A 19596-nucleotide genomic window follows, 5' to 3' on the forward strand; every position below is an offset into this window, starting at 1 on the left:
AAAAAGGTAACTTTCTTTAAACAAAAGCACTCAAGTTTGAAATGTTACAAACAAAATATAAGCCTTACTATAAACCTAAAACTTGGTTCTGGTTTAGAAAAACATACTTTCTCAAGGAGTTGAACTTTTTTTAATTTTAAAAGCAATCACATTTATACTTTTACAATTCAAATACAGAAGTTTAAAAAAACCACAAAAGTAAAAAAGGTACTCTCTTCTTCTCAGAGGCTGCTGCTGCTGCTGCTGCTGCTAAGTCACTTCAGTCGCGTCTGACTCTGCGGCCCCATAGACGGCAGCCCACCAGGCTTCCCGTCCCAACCCTCATGTAGGAGCGTCCCCGAGTGGCTTCAGTTCAGTTCAGTTCAGTCACTCAGTCGTGTCCGACTCTTTGCGACCCCATGAACTGCATGCAGCATGCCAGGCCTGAGTGGCTTAGTGGTAAAGAATTCACCTGCCAAGGCAGGAAACACGGGTTTGATCCCTAATCAAGGAAGACTGCACATGCCGAGAGGTCACTAAGCCCGTGCATCAAAACTACTAAAGCCCAACTCTAGAGCCCATGCTCTGCAAGAGAAGCCACTGCAATGAAAAGCCCGTGCGTCGCAACTAGAGTAGTCCCTACTCACTGCGGCTAGAGAAAGCCTGTGTGTAGCAAGGAAGACCCAGAACAGCCAAAAAGTGTTAAATTAACAAGTAAAATTATTAAAAAAACAATAAAAACCCTCGAGTAAATTTTCTAGGATTGCAAGAATATATATGCTGTATATACTTGCTGAACGATGATTAAAATCGCATTTCAAGTCATTAAAGTGTGATTATGTTTTTTTACATAATTAAGACTGGTTGGTTGGCTATTTAAAGCCATGGTTCACCACAATATTATTTATAATGGTGAAAACTGGAAACTACATTCATGTTTAATATTAAGTGAAAACTTCAAGTAAACCAGTTTATTCAAAACATCTTATAAAATGCAGCCAGTTAAAATCAAGTTTAGGTATTTTCTAAGGCCATGGTAAAAAGATCACTATGTTGACCCCACTCTCATCCCTCAAAAAGAATACAAGCTTATGTGAGTATTACATCTCAGCTGTACCAAAGATGAATTTTAAAAGTTAAAGACTGGAAGGAAATATATGTACAGGATTGTAACTTTTGTTGTTGGTTTTATATATTACTATCCTTTGCAGCTTTTCAGTAACAAGCATGTCTCAGGTTTTTTTCTCTTTTTTTTAAAGGAGGGACTACTAGACATGCATATCCAATTTAGGTTTAAACAGAACAAAACAATTCATGAAAGTACTTCTAGTAGCATAATCTGACAGCTAAAACAAGTAGGTTTACTTATTATAGCTCCCATGATTCTCTAAGACAAAAAGACTACTCAACATTGTTGAAATATAAAGTTTATGAATTTTGGTCAAAGAAAATTGAGTTTGAATCCCACAAGTCCCAAGTGGCTTTACCTTAAGCAATTTACTAACCAGAGCCTGTTTCCTCCGGTATAAATTGGGGGTGACAATGTCCGACTTGGAGGGCTGATGTGTAAGCTAAACATATAGGAAGTAATGAAAGTCAAGAGACTAGCATATAGACTCCATAAACAGTAAATGTCATTGCTATTGAGATTCAGACAGGTAACTGTTTTAATTTCAGATTCAAATAATTTTCAGCCTTCTTTTCAAATCACTTTGAAGTGCCCAAACTGTTACTTAACTGTAGGATCTAATGCCACATGCATACAACCAATTCAGATGGTTAGCCCTTGTTCCGTGGACTGAAACATGAACGTGAACATAAGCACACACCAAAAGAATACCTTTGCTTATAAGCTTGTAGTAGTACAATCTTAAAAAAAATTCTAATATAAGTCACAATATAACTGTCGGGAGTGCTTACTTTCTGCAAAATCTTTACAACTCATATATTAATATATCACCATTAATTATCAATGTAAACAATTTAGTATCTTTTATTGAAGCTTTTGTTCTAAGTCTTATTAAACTATATGGGAAAAGATTTTTACAAATACTGCTTTTTAGCAATGTACTGCTTTTTACAGATATAGTTAAAGTTGATATTTTTCTTCATTTATTTATCCCATCAACAAGCCTACTGTTGCTTAATCGGTCCTCCCTGACCTCATGGGCCTCCCAATCAAATAAGCCAAATAGCCACAGACAACTGAATATGAAAAGTGAAGCTAAAGGAGCCACACATGGTTATTTACAAAAGCCCAAGATGGGTTATGATAGAGCTCTGCTAAAGATCACGTGTGACCAGAGCTTCCATAGATAAATATAGCTATCCAGGCTTTAAGACTAGGAAGAGAAGAAAGACAACCAGTATTTCTCTAGATTAAGTATCCTCCCCACCCCAAATCAAAGTGAAAGTGAAAGTCGCTCAGTGTGCCCAACTCTTTGAGACCCCATGGACTAGTCCATGCAATTCTCTGGGCCAGAATACTGGAGTGGGTAGCCTTTCCCTTCTCCAGGGATCAAACCCAGGTCTCCTACATTGCAGAAGGATTCTTTACCAGCTGAGCCACAAGGGAAGCCAAGAATACTGGAGTGGGTAGCCTAACCCTTCTCCAGTGGATCTTCTTGACCCAGGTCTCCTGCATTACAGGCGGATTCTGTACCAACTGAGCTATCAGGGAAGCCCCCCAAATCAATGCATCAATCAAATTCAGTACTTTTAACTCATTTGGAAAGGGTCTTACAGTGAGAAATCTGTTCAGTTTATGATGATCCCATGGTAGTTCAAATATTACAACACCCAAATCAATGAAGGAAATGTATGAAGAATTCAAATGAGTATATGAGCAGGTAGAAAAGTGATAGACTCTGGGTGTGTGGAATGCACGGCAATGCATAGGGAGGAGAAAAGACCTCAAATTCACTTTAAACCTGGTAGTTTTAAATCTGAAAACTCAATACAACAAAGCAAGAAGACGCAGGAGTCTTTACAGATGCTCCTTGAGGTCATCTACCAATTGTGCAACTTCAGGCACAAAGACCAAAAAACAATGATCTTCATTAAGGACTGGAAATGGGACAGAAAACATTATTTTGCCCTTAACAAAAAAATGGCTTACTAAAACTAAAGGACTGCATATAGTTCTAAACACTGTAGGGTATACTGATTAAGAGAACTGACTTGGGTTCAAATCCAACCTTCTACTCAGTATGTCTCAGTTCTTTTATTTGTACAGAGGGAGCAGGAACACCTATATCTGAGTTGTTTTACAGTTAACTGAAAAACATGTTAAAAGTTTTTAGCATAGTATCTGACACATGCAGGAGACATACAAGACTTGGGTCTGATCCCTGGGTTGGGATCCTCCCTCCAGGGAAGATCCCCTGGAGGAGGGCATGGCAACCCACTCCAGTATTTTTGCCTAGAGAATCCCCATGGACAGAGGAGCCTGACAAGCTACAGTCTACAGGGTACAAAGAGTTGGACACACTGTAGCAACTGAGCATAGTCAAAACTATGGTTTTTCTAGTACTTATGTATGGATGTGAGAATTGGACCATAAAGAAGGCTGAGAACCAAAGAATTGATAATTTCTAACTGTGGTGTTAGAGAAGACTCTTGAGAGAGAAGACTCTTGGACTGCAAGAGATCAAACCAGCCAATCCTAAAGGAAATCAACATTGACTATTACTGGAAGGACTGATACTGAAGCTCTAATACTTTGGCCACGAGATGCAAACAGCCAACTCACTGGAAAAGACCCTGATGCTGGAGAAGACTGAAGGCAAAAGGAGAATGGGCAGCAGAGGATGAGATGGTCAGACAGCATCACTGACTCAGTGAACATGAATTTAAGCCAATTCAAGGAGATAGATGCTTTTGAGCTGTGGTGTTGAAGCAGACACTTGAGAGTCCCTTGGACTGCAAGGAGATCAAACCAGTCAATCCTAAAGGAAATCAATCCTGAATATTCATTAGAAGGACTGATGCTGAAGCTGAAGCTCCAATACTTTGGCCACCTGATGCAAAGAGCTGACTCATTAGAAAAGACCCTGATGTTGGGAAAGACTGAAAACAAAAAGGGATGACAAAGGACGAGAGGGTTGGATGGCATCACTGATGCAATGGACAAAAGTTTGAGCAAGCTCCAGAAAATGGTGAAGGACAGGGAAGCCTGGCGTGCTGCAGTCCATGGGGTCGCAAAGAGTCGGACACGACTTAAGTGACTGAACAAAAAGTATAACACGGCTGTTCCCTGATCCAAACATCAAGAACTATTGAAGTAGGAGAATCAAGGTACACCCCTACAAAAGGAGACTGAAAATTAGGGTTCTGCCATAAAAAGAACTGGTTTAAAAGAGACAGTAGAGGGGCTTCCCTGGTGGCTCACTGGTAAAGAATCCATGTGCCAATGCAGGAGACACAGGCTAGATCCTCGGTCTGGCAAGATCCCACATGCAGGAGAGCAACTAAGCCTGTGCATCACAACTATTGAACCTGTGGTCTAGAGCCTGGGAACCGCAACCACTGAGCCCAAATGCAGCAACTACTGAAGCCCACATGCCCTACAGCCTGTGTTTCATGAGAAGCCACCGTAATGAGAAGCCACTGCAATGAAGAGTAGCCACACTCACCAGAACTAGAGAAAAGCCCAAGCAGCAATGAAGACCCAGCAGTCAATAAATAAATAAATAAAATTAAATATAAGAAAAAGAGTGCATTCAACAGTAATACAGATATGTTCAAGTTTATTCATTCAACCATCATATTGAGCACCTGCTTGGCAGTGAAAAGGACAGACAAGGTCCTCATTTGCCCAGAGTTTAATTTCTAGTATAGGAGGCAGAATATAAAAACAAAGGAAATTCCAGATAGTGATGTTATAAAGAAAATGAGAGAATGGTGGGATAATTGTGGGAACAATCTCCTTGAAGAGACTGAACTGAGACCTGAATGACATGATGGAATCAGCTACAGGAAGATCTGGGAGAAGACTGAAGCCACAAGGAAGAGCAAGTGCAAATGCCGAGGCAAGAACAAACCTGGCAAGTCCCTAGGACAATGCTAGTGCAGCTGGAACACAGAAGAAACTGCTGTTGCCATTCTCCTGGGTCCTGATTAAGGCATTTGGATACAAGGTGAGACAGAGGAAGGCAGTGCCGAGACCTCTACTGCTTGGCAAACCTTGAGAAAGAGGTTGGATTTTATTCTGAACGTGATGAGAGACTTTCAACAAAGGGGTGACGTGATCTGACATTTTAAAGGATCCCTCAGGCTGTGGGAAAGGGGATGCACCATAAAAAGCCAAAGTGGAAGCAGGGAGACCAGAGGTTTCTGCAGTAGGCCAGGTGAGACACAGTAAGAGTTGGCAAAGGTGGTAGCGGTAGAGAGGGGAAGAAGTGGACAAATCTAGAATACATACTGAACACTACCATTCAAGGCACATGTAGGTAAGTTTATGACTAAGGGACCCAAGTGGGCTATTAGTATATTTAGGATACTCTTTAGTAAGTACTTATCCTTTGAAGCTGAGGTACGGGGAACCTCACTTCTCTTTTGGCACCACTGATAAAGCACTGGACTAAACAGGCACACATCCAAGACTCAGTGTTCATAAAGCATACTAAGTGTATAAAGTAAAATCTTTTAGGACCTTACTGCCGGAGGCCTTGCCAGCTGGTCAACATTTGGGACATACAGGAGCTATGGCACAGAACTAAACCCTTACCTAAATCAAATCACCAAGTGACCAAAAGCTTTTCAAACTTCCACAGTGTTAACTCAGGCTATTCTGTGCCTGTTTTGCCAAGAGTTAAACAAGCAAAGTCTTAGTTTGTCACACAGTGCATACTGATTTCATAAATCTTATAATATCATCATGAGAGATTTGAGAGGAAATCTTTTAAAACTATGATTTTAATCATTATGGTTTGGCAAACATACAGCGAATACTCTATAAAAGTTAAGGTCCAAGAGTATCTATTAAAATTGTAATGTGTTACTCAAAAATGAAGTGAAAAAAATATGAAAAAGTAGGTTACAGAAGAACATGAGGTATGATACCATTTTTGTATAAAATATCTAAATGCAAAAAAGTCTGGAAGGATATAAACCACTGCTGACATTCTGGTGGTCTCTGGATGGCAAGAATACTGATGACTTATTTCTTCTTTTTTTCACTTATCTGCTTTAATCAACATTTTCTCCAATTATCACAAATTATTTCATATAAACAAAATTATTTAGGTATAGATTAGCTTAAAAAATAAAAAAAAGAGAAAGAACTTCAAGAAAACATAATTTCATTTGTTTCGATCAGCGGCATTCCAACTGTGGTATTAAGAAAAAACGATCTCGATTGCACACGCTGAAGGAAGAAATTTGCTAGGAAGAGGTCCATTTTATACCACACAAGGACATAATATACCCTTCAAGGGAGTAGTTCAAATTCCTAAGATCTCTTCCTGGATTTGATATATGACAATCAATTTAATACATAGCTCTTTTTCTTTCTTGCCGTTTGCTAAAGAAACACCTCAATTAATGAATTCTCTGGAGGAAAAAAAAAAAAAAACTTTAAAAAAACTAAGGACAAAACAGAGGTTTGGTCTTCTGGTCTCATTCATGCGGTGGAAAGGCGCGGAGGGTGGCAGGGCTCGAAGCAGGCTACCCCAGAGGAATCTGCGTGGCGGGTCATCTAAAGTGGAAGGGAACACAAACCCTCTGCAGGCTCCACAGACTCGGCAGTGAGAACACCTCCTAAGGGTCTCAGGACTTCCCCTGGAAGGGCTGACGCCGTCCAAGTTATTCTACGCTGCCAACGGTTTCCGACAAAACACAGTAACTGGAAGATCTCTTTAAACGCGGGTATTACGTGCAGGAAGCTCATCCGACTTTCTCTATGCAAAGCCAAGACATTCTCCTAAGGCCACATCCTCGCTTCTGTAAACTAGGGCAACTGAAAACACCCTATTGACTCTCTCCGGCTAAAGAACATCACTGTGGCTAAAATCCTAATACACACGCGAACAGACACTTCGGAAAACTGGCTCTAATGGTAACACGGGACTTCAGGTACTCCGGTAACCAGTTTATCGCACTTTATCTGTTACAATAAAGGGTACCACCTCTTTACTGTCAGCTCTGGTTCCACGTACTGAACAAACAGAAAAAGGGATTCCTTTAAATTCACAACACAATAAGGGCTAAAAGCTCCCGCTTTCCGGATGGCAGCTTTCTAGTCTCATCAATCACAACAAAGGACGCATACCGGTGACTACATCAGACCCGGCAAGGGCTGAGAAACAGAGGTAAATGATTTAGTGAAGATTGCAAGGTTTGTGAGGGATTCCTTCCAGCTACGACTCACTCACTCTTCTTTTTACTCCATTATACGCCTCCACCCGAGTTGACTGCTTGCCCTAAAAATAAAACCACCCGTGGCTACCGTCCACTTCCCTGCCAAGTCCCGACTCTGGTCTCCTGCAGAGAAAGCCAAATCTCAGGCTCTTCGCCCCACTCTTCGCCGAAGAACGCGGGCTCGACAGCAGCGGGCTTCTCCCGATGCACAGTCGCCAGCCCGGTCGGGGACCCCTTGAGCCCGAGAAGCAGCCCCGCACTGCCGCAGCCGCCGCAGCCCGCCAGAGCCCCCAGGAAAAATCGGGGCGAGGGCAAGGTGGGCCGGCAAACGGCGGTGGGAGAAATGGGAGACACTCACCCGCCCAGACAACAACCGACGGGGCGGGGAGGTTGGGGGCCCGGACTAAGCCTCGGCAGAAAGACCGCCTGGAGCTTCCGGAACGCTGCGGCTGCTCGGGAAGCCGCTGCCGCCGCCGCTCCTGGCCGCCGGCTTCCTCCCCTCCTCTGTTTTGATTCGACTGACCACGTCACTCTAAGCCACGAGACCCGGATCTGCCGGCTCCCGCGGGCGGAGGCGCAACAGATTGCAGCGGCTCAAGACCCAGGCAGCCGGCCTGCCGAGCATGCGCGCGCCCCGCGCCTGCCCAGTGGGTCCGGAGGGGCGGGGCGGCCGCGAGCGTCACGCGGTTCGAGGGGGCGCGGAGCACCGGAGTTGCAGTTCCGGTTGGGAGGGGTGGGGCGCAGCGTTGTGTGATGGAGAGGGCGAGGCCCCGCGTTTGTTGAAGTGGTCTGCGTAGGTTCTGTTTCGTGTGTCGTGGACGTCCTCTGCAGTGTGTCTCCCTTTGCCGAAGCTGATGGCTTTCCTCAGCTGGAGTCTTGAGAATAGCGGGGGTAGTGGTGCCCAAGCTGATGGCTTTCCTCAGCTGGAGTCTTTAGAATAGCGGGGGTAGTGGTAAGTGGGGGCGCAAGGTGGTGTCTGATGAGACTTGTAGAGATTGTTTTGGATCACTTAGGCTCAGGTGAAAACTGGAGATCGAGGTTTGGTCTTATATATACAAAAGTATGACAGACGTGGCAGTTATTGATCCCCTGTCCCGGAGGCAAACTGCACTCGGAAAGCTGGCTAAATTCAGTTCAAGAGGAGTGTTAAAGGGAATGTGGGACTGATAGAGCGATAATGGGGAACTGGGAGAGGAAAGCTGTTGTTAGGCAGTCAGCTCAAACCTTTGTTGCTTTGACCTTCGGGATTGAAATACTTATGGTGTGAGAACCTCATTTCTTCTAAACCAAGGTGATGCTTCCTACTCTCTCATTCTGGCCTTCTTAGTCTCCCCACTGAACAACGGGCCCGAGAGGTTTCCCACTTTGGGAAAACTTCGGGCTACTCTGTTTTCTTAGGTCCATAAATGGACCGACTTTAAAGCGAGACTAGTGTTTAAATGAAAGTGTGAGTTCCAAAGATTTCACAGAGGTGCTTATTTGCCTATCGTGCAGGAGAGGTGAAAGTTAGCTGTAAGAAACTGCCTTCCTTATTCTGAGTTGACCTTTTCGCCTAACCTGGACTTCTACCTCAGTGTCTGGTTTATCACCTCAACTAGCTGAGTCACTTTCAGCGAAATTAGTATAATCTGCGAGAGCTGCTTTTTTTTTTTTTTTTCAATAGTACTTCCCTGGTGGCTCAGACGGTAAAGCGTCTGCCTACAATGCGGGATACCCGGGTTCAATCCCTGGGTCGGGAAGATCTCCTGGAGAAGGAAATGGCAACCCACTCCAGTATTCTTGCCTGGAAAATCCCATGGACAAAGAAGCCTGGTAGTCTACAGTCCATGGGGTCACAAAGAGTCGGACACGACTGAGCAACTTCACTTATTTAACCTAATTTATCCAAAATATGGGGCTTCCCAGGTGGCTCAGTGATAAGAACCCACCTGCCAATGTAGGAAACTTAAGAGAGGCGGGTTGGATCCCTGAGTCCAGGAGGTCCCCTGGAGGAGGCCATGGCAACCCATTCCAATATTCTTGGCTGGAGAATCCCACGGAGAGGAGCCTGGCGGGCTACAGCCAATAGGGTCCCAAAGAGTCCAACACAACTGAAGCAACTTAGCAAGCATGCGTCCAAAATATAGTTTCAACATACAATCAATGTAAAAATTATTAATGAGATGTTCATGTTTACCTCATACTAAGTCTTCAAAAGTGGATGTAAATTTGCACTTAGAGCAGGGCTCAAGTGCTGGGTGTGGCTAGTGTCACTATATGGGACAGCACAGCTCTAGAGCATGTGAGGTAACAGGCGTGGGGGACTGGCCTGGGCCTAAGCTGGAGGCAAGACCCAAGGACAGTCGTTTGGGAATGACAGGCTGCTTATTTCGCCCAATCTCCTTGTGCCTTGACTTCTTTTAGAATAACCTATGTAGAAATAGGTTATTTCTTTCCAAAGAAAGGCAATGCCAAAGAATGCTCAAACTACCTCACAATTGCACTCATCTCACATGCTAGTAAAGTAATGCTCAAAATTCTCCAAGCCAGGCTTCAGCAATATGTGAACCGTGAACTTCCTACTTCCTAATGTTCAAGCTGATTTTAGAAAAGGCAGAGGAACCAGAGATCAAATTGCCAACATCCGCTGGATCATGGAAAAAGCAAGAGAGTTCCAGAAAAACATCTATTTCTGCTTTATTGACTATGCCAAAGCCTTTGACTGTGTGGATCACAATAGACTGTGGAAAATTCTGGAAGAGATGGGAATACCAGACCACCTGATCTGCCTCTTGAGAAATCTGTATGCAGGTCAGGAAGCAACAGTTCGAACTGGACATGGAACAACAGACTGGTTCCAAATAGGAAAAGGAGTCCGTCAAGGCTGTATACTGTCACCCTGCTTATTTAACTTATATGCAGAGTACATCATGAGAAACGCTGGACTGGAAGAAACACAAGCTGGAATCAAGATTGCCGGGAGAAATATCAATAACCTCAGATATGCAGATGACACCACCCTTATGGCAGAAAGGGAAGAGGAACTCAAAAGCCTCTTGATGAAAGTGAAAGTGGAGAGTGAAAAAGTTGGCTTAAAGCTCAACATTCAGAAAACGAAGATCATGGCATCTGGTCCCATCACTTCATGGGAAATAGATGGGGAAACAGTGGAAACAGTGTCAGACTTTATTTTTCTGCACTCCAAAATCACTGCAGATGGTGACTGCAGCCATGAAATTAGAGGACGCTTACTCCTTGGAAGGAAAGTTATGACCAACCTAGATAGCATATTCAAAAGCAGAGACATTACTTTGCCAACAAAGGTCCATCTAGTCAAGGCTATGGTTTTTCCTGTGGTCGTGTATGGATGTGAGAATTGGACTGTGAAGAAGGCTGTGAAGAGTGCCGAAGAATTGATGCTTTTGAACTGTGGTGTTGGAGAAGACTCTTGAGAGTCCCTTGGACTGCAAGGAGATCCAACCAGTCCATTCTGAAGGAGATCAGCCCTGGGATTTCTTTGGAAGGAATGATGCTAAAGCTGAAACTCCAGTACTTTGGCCACCTCATGTGAAGAGTTGACTCATTGGAAAAGACTCTGATGCTGGGAGGGATTGGGGGCAAGAGGAGAAGGGGACAACAGAGGATGAAATGACTGGATGGCATCACTGTCTCGATGGATGTGAGTCTGAGTGAACTCCGGGAGTTGGTGATGGACAGGGAGGCCTGGCGTCCTGTGATTCGTGGGGTTGCAAAGAGTTGGACACGACTGAGCGACTGATCTGATCTGATGTAGAAATAATTGCTGTGACTTTAAAATAAAACATTCGTAAAATGGCATGTGGACTTAGAAAATCGTGTTCTAGCTAAAGATGGGTAAATCGTTAAGGGCAAGAGCTTTTTAATTAAAATGGGAACACAGGTAAAAATGTCTAGAAAATGAAAGGTTTCTGGTAAAACTCACGAAGTGTTTCAAAGTTAATTAACATTACAAGTAGGTAGAAGTCAAGCTTCTTAAACTTTGCATCTTGAACTCTGTTTACTCAAATTCAGAGAGTTTTAAGTGGTATCTAATGAAGTTCACAGAAGTTCTAATGTGACTTAATGAAGTTCAGAGGCTGACTGTAACACAGGGTCTTTAATCTGTGGAGCTTCATTCTGTGGAACAAAGTCTCATGCTTGAGTGCGCCCATGTGCACACATGTGTTTGAAAGTACAGCTGTGTTTGAGAGCAGTATGCTACAAAATTGGAATGGTACAAAACATTGAAAAATTATCAGTATTTGCTTTATAAAGTAAATTACAGGAAAATCAAGATGTTGGGATCTTTCATAGCTAGCTTTCAAGATAATCCCCAGTGATTAGTGATTCTCAACTCTGGAAATAAGATTCTTTCAGTCTATTGAAAAAGGGCTGCTCTGACCTGTAAAATACAGTTGAAGGTGTGTGACTTCTAAGGCTAGGTCATAAAGGCATTGATTGCAGCTTTCCACCTCATTGTCTTGGATTGCTTGCTCTCGAGGAAGCAAGGTTCCATGACACTCCACTCAAGCAGACCTATATTTGAAGATGCCCAGGTGGAGAGAAACAAAAGCCTCCACCAACAGCCTCATCAGTTTACCAGCTGTGTGAGTGAACCGCCTTGACTGGGCTCATCCTGCATCCCCAGTCTAGCATCAGATGACTGCACCCTTGCTTAACGTCTGCTTGCAATCTCATGAGAGATAGAAAGGACCAGCCCTGACACGAACAGTGAGACAGGATCATACGTGGGTTTTTGCCCTAAGTTCAACCTTTGAAAACTAAGCAGTGGAAGAGTCAAAAAGTATGTGTATAATTCTCCATATAAAGTAATTTAAAAAGCAACATAGAATTCCCACCACAGTACTTAGAACATAATGAATAAATATTTGTTGAATGGACATATATAATTAAAAGACAAAACAGTCTGGGAAATATTTGGAATAAATGTTGATAAATGAAAGGGTAATGTAATATATGAAGGACTCACACAAATCACTAAGAAAGATATTAATGCCTCTAATATGTGTATGGATAAAGAGTATGAGTTACACACAAAAAGACACAAATGACTTAATAGTTATTTGAAAATCTTCAATCTCAGTAGTAATAAAAAATACAAGTTAAGATTTCCTTTTTTAACTACAAATACTTTGGGAGTTTTTGGGGGGTTTTTTGCTTTTTTTTTTAGCAGAGAGGGAGATATTTTTAAATATGACTATCTAATATTGGTACTGTTAGCACTGCTGACAGTAAGTTGGCAGGTACATTTTGGAAATCAGCTGGCAATATATATCAAGTTCTGTAGAAGTATCATGTCCATTGACCAATTTTCATTACTGGGAAACTAATGAAATAGTTTTAAAAAGAGTAAAGTTATAAAGATGTGAATTACATTTGTATTAATATGATGGGCAAAAAATAAGGAAATAACCTATGTGAACAATGGTAATGGAAAAGATAATGTTACATTGTATGTTAGGATCTAAAAAATATGAGGATGGAAATAATTTTAAATGACTATAAGGAAGTTATTAACATTTTATGATGGAAAAAAAATCTAGAAATAATCTAAATGTACAATGGTAGTAGAATGTATGAATATGTAAAATTATGTTTTAGGCATTAACAAACTTGAAGATATCTTCCTTTTTTTTTTTTTTTTATCTTCCTTTTCTGATCCAGACCTACTTTGATTTTTGCATTAGAAGTAGAAAGTGTTTGTAATTCAAATATATATGCCCCATGTATTCATAAAGTATTCTGATAGATATTCTTATAACTATTGGCATTGGTTATTCTGGGGTGGGGGGTATGAGAGTCTCCCTTATGATTTTTTACCCTTTGTATAGTTTGAATTTTTTCATATCAATGCATTATTTTTGCAGTTCAAAACATCATTAGTGAGTTTTTTCTTAAAAAAAAAAAAAAAAAAAGCTGTGGTTATGTTAGGCTACTCAGGCTCTCATAACCGAATAAGACAGACTAGATGTCTTAAACAACAGAAATTTATTTTCTTGAAGTTCTGGAGGTAGGAAATCCGGAAGATCAAGATCTGGCTTGCAGATGACCATCTTGCTTTGTTCTCACATGGCCTTTACTCTGTGTGGAGGCAGTTCTGGTGTGTCTTTCTTTTCTTATAAGGACATTATTCCTATTGGATTAGGGCTTGTCCTTATGACCTCATTTAACCTCATTTACCCACTTAAAGGGAGATTTCCCCTGTAGCTCAAACGGTAAAGAATATTCCTGTGAGGAAGGAGACCAAAGTTCGATCCCTGGGTTGGGAAGTTTCCCTGGAGGAGGGAATAGCAATCCACTCCAGTATTCTTGCCTAGAGAATTCCATGGACAGAGAAGCCTGGCAGGCTACAGTCCATAGGAAAGCAAAGAGTCGGACACGACTGAGTGACTAACGCATTATAAAACACACCCCCTTAAAGATCCTATTTCCACATAGTCGCAATGGGGGTTAGGGCTTCAACATATGAACTTGAGTGGCCACAAGTCAGCTGTTAACTGGTTAAATATGTATATAACTTAACATTTACCATTTTAACCATTTTTAAGGGTACAGTTCTGTGGTATTAAATACATCCATCTTGTTGTACAACTATTACCAACATCTATCTTGTGAACATTTTCTTATTTACCTATTAAAACTCCGTGCCTATTATACTCTTAACTCTCCATTGCCCCTTCATCTCATTCCATGGAAACCACCATTCTACTTACAATCTCTGTAAATTTGACTATTTTTAGTACTTCAAGTAAGTGGACTTGTTTAATATTTATCCTTTTATGACTAATGTATTTCGCTTAGCATAAAGTAAGGTCATCCATGTTGTGTGTGTATATATACACACACCATATTTGTTTATTCTTTCATCTGTTGATGAAAACTTAGCTTGCTTCTATATTTTGGCTACTGTGTATAACACTGTTGTGGACACGGGTGTACAAATAAAGTTCAAGTCCCTCCTTTCAATTCTTTTGGGTATATACCCAGAAGGGAAATTGCTGGATCATATGGTTATTCTAGGTTTAATTTTTTGAGGAACCGTTTCACAGTGGCTGCATCATTTTACATTCCCACCAACAGTGCATGATGTTGTTGCTGTTCAGTTGCTAAGTCGTGTCCACCTCTTTGTGATCCATGGACTGCAGCACGTCAGGCTTCCCTGTCTGTCACAATCTCCCCAAGTTTGCTCAAACTCATGTCCATTGACTCGGTGATGCCATCCAGCCCTCTCATCCCCTTCTCCTCCTGCCCTCAATCTTTCCCAGCATCAGGGTCTTTTCTAGTGAGTGCATGAGGATTTCAGTTTCCCCACATCCTCACCAACACTTATAACTTTTTTTTTTTTTCAATATTAGCCATCCTAATGTGTGTGAGTTGCTGTTGCAATATAGTCTTGATTTGTATTTCCCTGATAATTAGTGATGTTGAGTGTCTTTTCATATTCTAGTTATCAATTTGTATACCTTCTTCAGAGAATGGATTACTAAAGTCCTTTGCCCATTTTTTAATTGGGTGGGGTTTTTTTTGTTAAGTTGTAGGAGTTCTTTATGTGTTCTGCATATTAATCCTTTATCAGGTGTATGATTTATGATATTTTCTCTGATTCTGTGACTTTCCTTTTCACTCTTTGATAATGTCCTTTATGCAGAAGTTTTTAGTTTTGATGAAGTTCAGTTTATCTTTTATTTTTATGAAGTACAATTTATTTTTTCTTTTGTTGCCTGTGTTTTTAGTGTCATATCCAAGAAATTATTGCCAAATCCAAAGTCATGAAGCTTTTCACCTGTTTTCTTCTAAGATCTTTTTATAGTTTTTAGCTATAACATTTAGGTCTTTAATCAATTTTCACCTAATTTTTATGTATACTGTAGGGTAAGGGTTGGACTTCACTCTTTTGCATTGGATATTCATTTTTCCCAGCATTTGTTAAAAAAAAACTATTCTTTCCCCATTGAAAGATCTTGGCACCCATGTCAAGAAGTTATTTTATTATATATGTGAGTTTTTTCCCTAGGTTCTCCATTCTATTACATTTGTGTATATATATCCATCTTTATGTCAGTACCACATTATTTTGACTACCATAAGTTTTGAAATCAGGAAACGTGAGACTTACAACTTTGTTCTTTTCACTTTTAAGATTCGTTTGGCTAGTCAGGGTCTCTGGAGATTCCATCTGAGTTTTAGGATAAATTTTTCTATTTCTGCAAAAAAAGTGTCATTGAGATTTTGATAGGGATTGCATTGATCTGTACTATCACTGGATAGTATTGATATCTTAATAATATAAGATCTTCCAATCTGTAAACACAGAATATCTTTCCATTTGTTTGTGTATTTAATTTCTTTCAGCAGTGTTTTCTAGTTTTCAGTGTATTAGTTTTTCACCTCCTTGGTTAAGTATATTCCTAAATATTTTATTCTTTTTGATGCTCTTATAAATGGAATAGCTTTTTAATAAAGATTTCTACTCTTTTTTTTCTACTCTTCATCTCTCCTATTTGCTTCAAATATTCTTTCAGTTCACTATCTTTCATTTTATTAATTATAATTTTAATATACTAAAATTATATTTTAAAAATTTAGTCAATTGTTTCCTATTTTCCTTTGAGACAGTTTTTTTTTTTTTTTTTTTTACTTTGAAACCTACAAGGTTATCTGGTTATCTTCAGTTCAGCAGGTATATGTGGAATGCCTACTGTGTCTTTGGCTCTAGGGGCACATTTATGAATATGAAAATCCTGAGGGCTACAAAGAACATTCAGATCCAAACATTTAATAAATATTTCATTCAAATTTCTTCTAACTTTTCAATTATTTATTATATTTAAACAATTTATTTGGAATTAATTTTGGTCAACAATGCTTCTCAAGTTTTTTGAGAGTTAATGAGGCAGTTAAAGCCATTTTATTATTTGGGGTAAAACCCTCACTGTTAGCCAGTTGAAGTTACTTACACAAATTTGGGAGAAATAGATCTTGAGAAAGTATGTTCACTTTTATAGGAATAAATTAAATTACTCCTATATTTTGAAGAGTTTACAATTTCACTGCTATCTTACTATTTCCTGAAGATAGAGAATGTGAGTAGTATTTTCATAATTTAAAACTTCAAAGTGAAACATTCTACATATTTATTTTTTGCTATATAACAATTGATATATTGACAATATTCTCTGTACCAATTTTTAAGAAAGTAATAGAATGATTTTTCAAGAATTTATGTAATAAAAATTGAAGAAGGGGACCAAGTGAGGGAAAATAAGGAAGACATTAGAAACTTTATGGGAAGAAAGAAAGATATTTAGTGTGAAGAAAATAAAAGGCAAACTGAGTTCTGACCTTGGGGATAATGTTTAATAATAAATGTGGAAAAGCAGCTGTGATAGCTTCTGTATGACTGCCAAGTGCCCTAAACATTTCTTTTTTTAGAAGATATTGCTTATTTCATCCTCTGGAGCATGTTATACAGACACACACACACAAGGAGATAATTGAGTTCTGGAATTCATTATGCTATGTCTATTTTTATTCCTCAATCTCCACCTAAACTGTCATAAATGTATTTCAGTCTTTCTCTAAAGTTTATCTAAAAGATATATCACCTTCTGCGATCAGGATATTATTTCTCCTAATGTGATGTTTAGGATTGTGAATTTTGAAGGAAACTGTCAAAATACAGGAGGATTTTAAGTGCTTCTATCCTATTCCTAACCATTACATTATCTATTACGAGGAAATCCACAGACTTTTATTTTAGCTTCAGTCACAATCCAAATGGCATACTAGACAAGGTTGTAAGAATTAAAAGGAGGAGGAAATAGAATCATGGAGGGGTACACAGGGCCCCTTCCATGGGCTACTTATTTAACTTTCCCTTAGTAGCAGAAACCAACTATCAATATATACACCTTAAATTCTAAGATATATGTTTTTCTTATATTGTAACAAAGACAAATAATGGTAGATATGCAGAGAGTACAAAAATCCCAAGACAGATTCCAAATGCAATTGTTAGAAATAATCTACGTGCCAAATTAATGGGGGAATAAAATTGATGAAAAGGTATTCTTTCCTAAAACAGGTTTTAATCTAGAATCAGCTCTGACTAGAATTCTTGTGGGTCTGGAAAGGAGGCTATGCACTTTGAGGAGGAAAGGTAATTGGAAAGTTAACTAGGAATCCGGGGTACTCTGGAATTTTCCAGTGTAATCTCTGGATAGGATTGTGGATCAGCGATAGCCCAGACAATTAAGTGGCACAGTATATGTGAAAATGGTTTGTTAAAAGTAATGACTAAACTATTAAAAAATCCAACCAATACTGAAATTTGTAAAATTTGTCTTATACATATATTTGAGAGTCACTACCAGAAATGAGGCACTTACACTGCTAATTATATGAAACAGCATTGGAAAGGAGTCCAACCCATATTATTGTTTATATCAGGGATTCTTCATCTTAAGTAGAATGAGATCCTGTTTTTGAGCTCAGAGCTAAGGATATACAGCTAAAGATAACACACTCATGTTTGAGAAAACATCAGCTTTTGGAATCTCTCCCTTCCCCACTGGATCCAGTGAGAGGTACCAGTTAGGAAAATCAATGCCACCCTCACCATTATCCCCTTCCTCAGAAGGGGAAGACAGAATAAGTGGAAGTTGCCCTTTGTGGGGAATGCAGTGTTCCAAGGTGAAGTTATTCTCTCTCGCTACATTATGAGAGAAGGCAGAGAATGTTTCCATTCTCTATGACTGAGGGGTCATTAAAAGAGTCATTAATGGGTACTGGCACAAAGACAGAAATATAGATCAATGGAACAAAATAGAAAGCCCAGAGATAAATCCACGCACATATGGACACCTTATCTTTGACAAATGAGGCAAGAATATACAATGGATTAAAGACAATCTCTTTAACGAGTGGTGCTGGGAAAACTGGTCAACCACTTGTAAAAGAATGAAACTAGAACACTTTCTAACACCATACACAAAAATAAACTCAAAATGGATTAAAGATCTAAACGTAAGACCAGAAACTATAAAACTCCTAGAGGAGAACATAGGCAAAACACTCACCGACATACATCACAGCAGGATCCTCTATGACCCACCTCCCAGAATATTGGAAATAAAAGCACAAATAAACAAATGGGGCCTAATTAACCTTAAAAGCTTCTGCACAACAAAGGAAACTATTAGCAAGGTGAAAAGGCAGCCTTTAGAATGGGAGAAAATAATAGCAAATGAAGCAACTGACAAACAACTAATATCAAAAATATACAAGCAACTCCTACAGCTCAACTCCAGGAAAATAAATGACCCAATCAAAAAATGGGCCAAAGAACTAAATAGACATTTCTCCAAAGAAGACATACAGATGGCTAACAAACACATGAAAGGATGCTCAACATCACTCATTATCAGAGAAATGCAAATCAAAGCCACTATGAGGTACCATTTCACGCCAGTCAGAATGGCTGTGATCCAAAAGTCTACAAGCAATAAATGCTGGAGAGGGTGTGGAGAAAAGGGAACTCTCTTACACTGTTGGTGGGAATGCAAACTAGTAGAGCCACTATGGAGAACAGTGTGGAGATTCCTTAAAAAACTGGAAATAGAACTGCCTTATGATCCAGCAGTCCCACTGCTGGGCATACACACTGAGGAAACCAGAAGGGAAAGAGACACGTGTACCCCAATGTTCATTTCAGCACTGTTTATAATAGCCAGGACATGGAAGCAACCTAGATGTCCATCAGCAGATGAATGGATAAGAAAGCTATGGTACATATACACAATGGAGTATTACTCAGCCATTAAAAAAGAATACATTTGAATCAGTTCTAATGAGGTGGATGAAACTGGAGCCTATTGTACAGAGTGAAGTAAGCCAGAAAGAAAAACACCAATACAGTATACTAACGCATATATATGGAATTTAGAAAGATGGTAACAATAACCCTGTGTACGAGACAGCAAAAGAGACACTGATGTATAGAACAGTCTTATGGACTCTGTGGGAGAGGGAGAGGGTGGGAAGATTTGGGAGAATGGCATTGAAACATGTATACTATCATGTATGAAACGAGTCGCCAGTCCAGGTTCGATGCACGATACTGGATGCTTGGGGCTGGTGCACTGGGCCGGCCCAGAGGGATGGTATGGGGAGGGAGGAGGGAGGAGGGTTCAGGATGGGGAACACATGTATACCTGTGGTGGATTCATTTCGATATTTGGC

General features: G+C 40.1%; 1 protein-coding gene across 5 annotated transcripts in view; it reads right to left on the reverse strand.

The window, feature by feature from the left end:
* SMIM14 (small integral membrane protein 14) overlaps window positions 1-19596 on the reverse strand; it is a 144751-nt gene that overhangs the window by 53271 nt on the left and 71884 nt on the right. For 2 of the 5 annotated variants that reach the window (XM_027544306.1, XM_027544307.1), the window contains exon 1: window positions 7697-7934. The exons of 1 other annotated variant lie outside the window; for it this stretch is intronic. The gene's annotated coding sequence lies outside the window, so the exon portion shown is untranslated. Of the gene's footprint in view, window positions 1-7696; window positions 7980-19596 lie in introns of those variants that run through there. 2 more of the 5 variants (XR_003511518.1, XM_027544305.1) reach the window with 2 other exon arrangements.

Source organism: Bos indicus x Bos taurus, chromosome 6 (genome assembly GCF_003369695.1).
Source record: "Bos indicus x Bos taurus breed Angus x Brahman F1 hybrid chromosome 6, Bos_hybrid_MaternalHap_v2.0, whole genome shotgun sequence".
In the NCBI taxonomy this organism is placed as follows: Eukaryota; Metazoa; Chordata; class Mammalia; order Artiodactyla; family Bovidae; genus Bos; species Bos indicus x Bos taurus.